Source organism: Ovis canadensis, chromosome 5, assembly GCF_042477335.2.
Source record: "Ovis canadensis isolate MfBH-ARS-UI-01 breed Bighorn chromosome 5, ARS-UI_OviCan_v2, whole genome shotgun sequence".
NCBI lineage: Eukaryota > Metazoa > Chordata > Mammalia > Artiodactyla > Bovidae > Ovis > Ovis canadensis.
The window spans coordinates 83,516,260-83,525,365 of NC_091249.1; the positions used below are offsets into that span (position 1 = coordinate 83,516,260).

At 43.4% G+C, this 9,106-nt stretch overlaps 1 long non-coding RNA gene across 1 annotated transcript; it reads left to right on the forward strand.

The window, feature by feature from the left end:
• Nucleotides 1–553: 553 nt before the first annotated feature.
• On the forward strand, nucleotides 554–8,040 carry LOC138441476 (uncharacterized). The gene is made up of 2 exons (XR_011257353.1): nucleotides 554–812; nucleotides 7,736–8,040. It is a non-coding gene; the product is annotated as an uncharacterized lncRNA (long non-coding RNA).
• Nucleotides 8,041–9,106: the final 1,066 nt, after the last annotated feature.

Genomic DNA, 9,106 nt, shown 5'->3' on the forward strand with positions numbered 1-9,106 from the left:
TACAGATTTTTTCAGAAGGCAGGTAAGGTGGTCTGGTATTCTTATCTCTTTAAGAGTTTTCCACAGTTTGTTGTGTCTACATAATCAAAGGCTTTGGCGTAGCCAATAAAGCAGAAGGGAAGCAGGAGATAAGGGTTCAGCTGACAAGGCAGTAAAATGGCCTGGATGTCTGGTGATAGCCAGTGTCAGCATTTGAGGTTTTAAATACAGGAAGTGAAGAGATCAGAGCTTTGCTCAGCTTTCTGTTTAGTGAGCCAAGCTGCCTACTTTTGAGGCCATACTGTTTTCCAGGGGGAAGCTCTGCAAACCTGAGTCTGCGCAGGGCTCCAGCTCTAGAGGGATCCAGTCCAGGCCAGAAGAGGGAATGATGTCTTGGCAATCAGGAGTCTCCACTCAGAAATTCAGCTTTCATTCTAGACTTGTCCTTAGATCAGGATGGACGGTCACTGTGTGCTTGTGTGTGCTCAGAGGTGAGGGGAGAAAGCGAAACTGAAACCCCTCTAACAGTCATGTGACTTTCTGCACCATCTCCCCTGGTTCTCTCTTTTCTGCTGATACTTCCTTCTAAGATCCAAAAGGACATCACTGACTTTAACCATCTCTAGGGCCAGATATTCCTGGGTGAAAAAGAGGGGCTTCTTGAGAGGAAATGAAAGAAGACAGAGATGTGATTTTGCCTTAAAGTTTTCTGATATGAACAGCTGGATTTTTTGAAATTGAAAAATGGGCCTTTCATTTTGAAATAGAAAGATAGGACTGAAAGTGTGATGTAAGTGCAGGCGTTTGGAGTCCCTCCTGGAGAACACAGAGAGGTGAGTAGGGGTTCTCCAGAATCACCTTGGTGGAGGCTTTGGTTGGGAAGTGGGAGTGGAAAGGGCACAGAAATAGAAACCTGGCCACCTAGGGTCTTCTGTTCCCGTTTTTTCCAAAGGGCAAGTGCGAGGTGAGGTGATTTTAGACTATAAGGGAACAACTTGTTAAACAGTTACAGATCTCAAATGAGAACTTTTTTCCATTTCAAAGTTTTTCTGATGCAGTTAAGGAGGAGGTCTCAGTTTGGGGTTAGTGTGTCTTTAATACCTCTCCACACTTCTTGTTTTTCCCTTTAAAAAAAAAAATACCCTTATTTACTTATTTGTTTGTTTGTACTGGGTCTCAGTTGTGAACTCAGGATCTTCAATCTTCATTGCAGCTTGTAGGATCTTTGTGGCATGTGGGATCTAGTTCCTTGACCAGGGATTGAACCTGGGCCCTTGCATTGGGACTTTAGGGTCTTTGCCCCTGGACCACCAGGGAAGTCCCTCCACTACTTGTTGATTTCTCTTTTCAACAGATGCCGAGGTTTTACAAGGCAGGCATATCAATACTAGAGGATCTCATCCTTGGTTCACACTACTATTTCCTGAAGAGAGCTTTAAAAATCACTTTTTTCTGTTCTCCTCCTCCCTGCTTACCCTGCTGGAATTCTGTTTTAGTAGATCTGGGGTATGGCCTGGGCATTGGGACTTTTAAAAGCTCTCCAAGCAGCAGTTTCTAATTAGAATTTTACATTGTATTTATTAATCTGTTTATGGCAAGGGATGCTGGTTTTCTGTTTCAGATAGTGAAGTAAAGTTTCTACTAAATATCAATTGACTTAAGAAAATTGGTAAGCACCCATTAAAAAAAAAAAGAATAGTGCAGGTAGCACTTGAATATGGCAAAAACAAAATGTGCATTGAGCAAACTTTAATTTCTAACCTCTTGTTGGTCCAGTCTCCTCAAAAATAAAATGGAAATAATTACCCCAGGACACCTTCTTCTCAGTGGGTTTATGCTAGGAATCAAATGATTGAGCTTTGTTAACTTTGGTTTGCTAAACAAATGTGAGGAAGGAAATAAGGCTGCAGGGAGGGCTAGCTGGCAGATGTACTCAGGACTGGATTTGCAGCATCTTGTTTAGTCATTAAGTTGTGTCTGACTCTTTTCAACCCCATGAGCTATAGTCCACCAGGCTCCTCTGTCCATGAGATTTCCCAGGCAAGCACACTGGAGTGGGTTGTCATTTCCTTCTCTAGGGAATCGTCCAGACCTAGGGATTGAACCCACATTTCCTGCATTGGCAGGCAAATTCTTTACCGCTGAGACACGAGGGAAGCCTTGGGGCATCTTTGACCAGGTTCTTTGGAAATACTGATTTCCAGGTATTATCTTCTTTCTCTCCCTGCCAGGGTGACCCACTGGTCTTCATTAAAGTTATCATAGCCTCCAGTAATGATTGATATGCTCCAGTGGTAAAATAAAGAGCAACTCAAAGTCCCACCGAGGCCTCTAAGGGTTACATGTTCTAACAGTAGCTAAACATCTTGTGTTCCCATCCTGTCAGCCAGCATCTTCTAGATGTTGGTGTGTACGGAGGAAGTGCTGGCCTGGCTGTCTGTAGACTGAAACACAGTCCTGGTTCTGCACCTACCAGCTGAGTGTCTGCTTCCAAGGGCCCCTGTTTCTTCAGCAGGAAAATGAGGGGCTTGGACCAGTTTCAGATGAAGCCCAAACCCAAATGCCTTCCACATCAAAGAGGTAACCCAAATGTGAGGCTCTGCCAAGAGAGTTGGAAGTGGGCAAGCCTGTGGTCAAGTGGAGAGCACAGTCTCACAATAAAGATATTCAGATTCAATTTCTAAAAACCATCAGTTCAGTTCAGTTCAGTCGCTCAGTTGTGTCCAACTCTTTGCTACCCCATGAATCGCAGCACGCCGGGCCTCCCTGTCCATCACCATCTCCCGGAGTTCACTCAGATTCACGTCCATCGAGTCAGTGATGCCATCCAGCCATCTTATCCTCTGTTGTCCCCTTGTCCTCCTGCCCCCAATCCCTCCCAGCATCAAAGTCTTTTCCATCTAAACAATAATTCTGCAAGATGGCAGTTGGCAGTTCTTAGCTGTGGTAGTTTCTAAGATCCCTTTTAGTTCTAAAAATAAGTTTATGATAGTAAAATATTTTAAAAGTTTCTGTTAGAGTTTTTTGAGATGATGACTGTTCAGTAATACCCAGGGTGTTCCTTGATAATAAGACCTAACATTTATAGTAAGAGCTAAGGTTCATATGCTAAAGTCTCTAAAGCCATTATCTCATTTAATCCTTGCCACAGCCCTATGAGGTCAATTCTATTATAACTGCCTCATCATGAATAAGGAAATTGAGGCACAGAGAGCTTAAGTCTTTTGTATAAGGTCTCCAGGGCTTCCCAGGTGGTGCAAGTGGTAAAGAACCTGCCTGCCAATGCAGAAGATATGAGATGCAGGTTCACTCTCTGGGTCAGGAAGATCCCCAGGAGGAGGGCATGGCAACCCACTCCAATATTCTTGCCTGGAGAATCCCATAGACAGAGGAGCCTGGTGAGCTATGGTCCATAGGTTTGCAGAGTCAGACACAGCTGAAACGACTTAGCATGCTCACACTTGAATATACTATTGTGATTTTTTAGCCCCTTCCATAGAGTTTAGCGGAGAAGGCAATGGCAACCCACTCCAGTACTCTTGCGTGGAAAATCCCAGGGACGGAGGAACCTAGTGGGCTGCAGTCCATGGGGTCACTAAGAGTCAGACACGACTGAGAGATTTCACTTTCACTTTTCACTTTCATGCATTGGAGAAGGAAATGGCAACCCACTCCAGTGTTCTTGCCTGGAGAATCCCAGGGACGGGGGAGCCTGGTGGGCTGCCGTCTATGGGGTCGTACAGAGTCGGACACAACTGAAGCGACTCAGCAGCAGCAGCAGCATAGAGTTTAGACATAATTATTGTATTCTCCAACTAAAAGTTGTGTCACATACCTTTTGTGTGCACGTATGTCATGTATCTTGATGAATACACATGTTTATGAGGGAATGGGACACATTATTTGAATTGGAACTTTAACAAAATGCTATCATTTATTGAGCACTTATGTAATAGAGTTCAGTGGAGTGCAGCCCTTAGCACTGTGCACTTAGTTGCTGTGCCATTGCCCCCTACCCTGTCGGGTAAGCAAGGAACGGTTACCTGGGACCGGTATCGGTCCTGTTCAGCCATTGGTCAATGCCACAGTGGGCCCCTCCCCCAAGCTACCAACTGTCAATGAGTGACCGTTAGTGGTCCTGCTCAGCCATTGGTTGGCGGTGCAGTCGGCCCCTCCCACAAGCAACCAACTGTCAGTAAGCGACCGTTAGTGGCCCATTCAGCCAGTGGTCAGAGGAGTGGTGGTTGTCAGCCAGAGAGTGAGGTAAGAGGCAGATCCCTGCGTTGCCAGGGCCCTTCAGCTCACCCAGGCTTGGATCAGTGGGTGAACGGGGGGTCCCAGAGAACAAGCTAGGGACTGTGTCTTGTATGTCTCCAGAGACCTTGCCAAGGTCACGCACTGGCCAGGCCCAGCGCTTGAGGAGGTGGTGAACCTCTCCCCAGTCCCTGTCTCTGCGACCTAAAAGCAGTGGCCGTCTGCCTGGGGCACAGTTTGCGGGACCTGCCTCCGCCATACAGGTGGCCTGAGAAACATGAGGGCCAGCTGGGTCCCAGGTGCTGGCTCCCTCAGTGATGACACCTGGGCAGGGTCTGGGGACCTGGCCCTGAGGGAGCTGCCAACTGAGCTCTGCCTCCTCTCCGCCAGGACCTGGACCTCAGAGGGTGAAAGTTGCACCCGGGACCTCACCCTTTCTTGTCAGGGCAGAGAATAATATTTGTTTGGTAGCGATTTACAACCCACTCCAGTGTTCTTGCCTGGAGAATCCCAGGGAGAGGGGAGCCTGGTGGGCTGCTGTCTATAGGGTCGCACAGAGTCAGACACGACTGAAGTGACAGCAGCAGCTGCAGCAGTAGCAATTTACAGGAACATGGTTACTTGACCATGACCTGACCTCAAGAACAAAGGATCTGACACCAAGAAGTTTACAACAACTAACCATGCCCCTCCGTCAGTTTTCCTAGAAAAGGGCTTTGCTGAAAGTTTTCAGGAAGTTTGGGGTTTTTAAGGCATGAGCCAACCATCTCTTTGCATGACCCTCAATAAACCTTTCTCTGTTCCACACTCTGACAGTTTGGTATTTTTTGGCTTTACTGGGTGTGGTGTCAGGCACAAGGACTTGTGTTTCAGTAACACTTCCTGTGTTAGGTACACTCCCAGGTACCAGAGGCTTCAGACATCTTATTTCATTTAATCCTGAAAACAGGTTCCTGAAGTAGGTATTCTTGTTGCACTCACTTTATAGTAAGGGAACTGATGTTCAGAAGTGTGAAGTAATTTGACTTTAGTCACATAACTAAATGGCAGAACTTAGACCAAATTCAGGTCTGCTTGGCCACAATCTTAACCATAATGTGATGCTGTCTTCCCCTCTCTAGCTCCAGATAGTACCCCCGGATGGATAATTGCTCTGAGTCTAACCCAAATTGATGATGACAGCAGTGATGATAATAATGGAGTACTATGGTGGGGGTTATGTTTGATTTGACAGTATTTGGGTTGTCTACCAAAGATGTCCCCAAATTATAATTACTCCCTTGGGTTCAGACTTTGTGTGTGGTAGACCCCAGTTAAAATGCAGTATCTTTCTTAGGAGCAATAATAAATTAATACCAATCATTGTGACTACATAAGCAAGAAATGGCCAGTTTTTATCATTAGGGAAGTGATGATCTACTCTAATCAAGTAGAGAAGAAAAAATTTGAAATAGTATGCTAGAAGGCAATTTGCTTCCCTGGTAGTTCAGAGGTTAAAGCATCTGCCTGAATTCAGGAGAGCTAGGTTCAATCCCTGGGTTGGGAAGATCCCCTGGATGAAGGAAATGGCAACCAACTCCAGTATTCTTGCCTGGAAAATCCCATGGACAGAGGAGCCTGGTGGGCTATACTCCACAGGGTAGCAAAGAGTCAGACATGACTGAGAGACTTCACTTTCTATACTCAAATGAGAAATTAAATATAATTAGTGGAAAGTATAGTTCACTTCCCTGGTAGCTTCCTTGGCAGCTACCTGGGTTTCCCTGGTGGCTCAGATGGTAAAGAATCTGCCTGCAGTTCAAGAGACCCAACTTTGATCACTGGGTTGGAAAGATGCCCTGGAGAAGGGAATGGCCACCCACTCCAGTGTTCTTACTTGTAGAATTCCATGGTCAGAGGAGCCTGGCAGGTTACAGTCCATGGGGTCGCAAAGAGTCAGGCATGACTGACTGACTACCACTTTCACTTTGCTTTTGTATAGTTCACATAATCATACTGGGTAGGCCAGTGAGGGAAGGGTTTAATAATTGACAATAATAAGCAGGAAAGTTTTCTTGGGGTAGGTGGCACTTGTTATGTGTCTTGAAATCCTGCTTGACATGAAAACTGTATGTTTGTCTAATAATTCTGATTTCCTAAAACACTCTATAGTATTTTTTTTCTGCCTATAACAGTCTATCTTTCTCCATCTTTCTTCTTTCTCTAATTTTGAAAAATGTGACTTGAGTGAGGGCTTTATCTTCTTAAAGACTTCCCTCCTATATAGTGTTCAATGGCTTGCAGATCGGCACTTGATCTAATTTCAGTTCAGTTCAGTTGCTCAGTCGTGTCTGACTCTTTGCGACCCAATGAATTGCAGCATGCCAGGCCTCCCTGTCCATCACCAACTCCCGGAGTTCACTCAGACTCACATCCATCGAGTCAGTGATGCCATCCAACCATCTCATCCTCTGTTGTCCCCTTCTCCTCCTGCCCCCAATCACTCCCAGCATCAGAGTCTTTTCCAATGAGTCAACTCTTCACATGAAGTGGCCAAAGTACTGGAGTTTCAGCCCCAGCATCATTCCTTCCAAAGAAATCCCAGGGCTGATCTCCTTCAGAATGGACTGGTTGGATCTCCTTGAAGTCCAAGGAACTCTCAAGAATTTTCTCCAACACCACAGCTCAAAAGCATCAATTCTTCAGCACTCAGCTTTCTTCACAGTCCAACTCTCACATCCATACGTGACCACTGGAAAAACCATAGCCTTGACTAGATGGACCTTTGTTGGCAAAGTAGCAGTCCTAATACCTAGAGCTACCATTGATGATTTCAGTAATGGGTAGCTGACCCAGAATTAGCCAGTTGGATCCATTTGTAGCATTTTTGAGATTCTAGTGAAAGTAAGTCTGGGTTCTTCTGTGGGTTTGTCCATTGTGAGATTTGAGATACTGAAGCTATGAGTAGCCATGTTTCTGGCTAATCCAAAGAAGAATAAAGTTGACCTTACAGAATGAAACAGATGACAGGCACAGAGAGGGTCTTGGTGGCATTTAAGTTTCTGATTCCAGAGGTCTCTGAGATCCACTTTGTGCATTGATTTGGTTGTTCAATCTTCACATGAATAATTTGTAATAATTCCCTCCCCCACCCCACCCCAATCTATCTTTTGCTCTTAGCTAGTTCTAGTTGAATTTTTGTCACATGCAACTAAAAGAGTCCTGATGAATATTTTATTGTAACTTCATGTTGAAATAGAATAGAGGTTATTTTACAGAGAAGAAAATGAGGCTCAGAAAGTAAAATGTAACCAAAATATTGAAAAATATGAGTGGTAGATACAAAACAAATACCCACCCTTTGCACACTGGGAAAGATGCAGGGAGATGCAGTTAGCAAAAGTCTGCTAGTTTAGGAGACTCAGTGTATAAACTGTGAATAAAATAGCTTCCCATTGTTGCAGGTATTCTGAGTGCTCTGACGCCAGATTTTGGTATCATTTTAGCTTTTTTTTTTTTTCAGCAAGTTTGGCTTTTGAGGAAAAAGGAGGAAGCCCAATTCCGCCCAGCACCCACTTCCCATTTTACTTAAGGTCCATGGGGTTACCCAGGTATGATATCAGTCAAAACTCTGTACCTCAGTGATGTAATACTGAAAAGGATGACTTGACAAGAACTAATTTCAAAATGAAACTGATTTGATTGTCTCACTCTTATCAAAGCCCACTTGAATCTGTATTAACCTAGGGACACTAAAAGGTTCAGAAAGAACAATCCCTGGAGTTTGACACATTTTGCCTATGCTGTGTTTAAAAAAAGAAAAGAAAACTTAGAACATCTAACAGTTATCTCTTTTTTAATTTCAAATCAGACTTAAGGTGGTTTAAAAAGATATAAAATATAGGAAGACAAGTTAAATATAGAAGAGAAATTTTAAAAAATGATACTAAGAGTTAGTAGTGAGGCTCATAAACAATGAATATAACACAGTCCTATATATATGTGGTAATTGGTCCCCAGTTTAGGCTTTAAGCTTTCTTCTCAGTGCAAACAAGGAAACAATCAATTATACAGTTTGCACTGTCCATTAGATAAACCAAATACTTGAGAGAAGGACAGCTATATCTGATCCTATGACCAAAAATAATGTGTCCTTGGGTTCTTAAAGAGAGTATTGTGTTAAAAAAAAAAAAAAAAGAGAGTATTGTGTTATATAATGTAAAAGGCCTCAAGTGCTCCTTCCAGGAGACCCAATGATGAAATTCACAGTCCTGGTTCTCATAGCTGGCAGTATTATATCTCAAATTTTAATCTTCTTTATTATATTGTCATATCTACTTACTATGTTAAAAATTTTTTAACCTAATATATTTTTAACATAGGTTTCACTTGGATTCCATTTTAAACTAAATTTCATTTTAGCAAGGTAGATGAACTAGTTCTGTTCTTCTAATGCCCTTTAAATTAGTTTATAAGTATTAAAATAAAAAAGTCTAACCTAAAATTTTCTAACATACCTGCTTGGTGCTACACCGTGGAAAACACTGACTTAGGGAAAAAGAGAAATCCAACATTTGAATAACCATGACCTCATTATGTTTTAATATCTTTCTTATGATGTATTTATGACCATCAGTATTGAGAAAACTGAGGTCAAAGAATTTGCACAAGGTCCCACAAAAACTGAGCCAGGACAAACCTCAAGTCTTCTGATGAAAGTTAGGTTCTAGCTTCTAGATGAATGCATGGAGGGCCTTTTGCTCAGATCAGAGTTCAGGCCCTGTTTAACCATTTGCCCCTTTGCTTCCTCCCAGAATGCCTCACCCCCTGCTTAGTCCATAGTGATGCCAGCCTGTGGTTATTGGAACCCGGTCTGCCAGACCAAAGGGAGGAA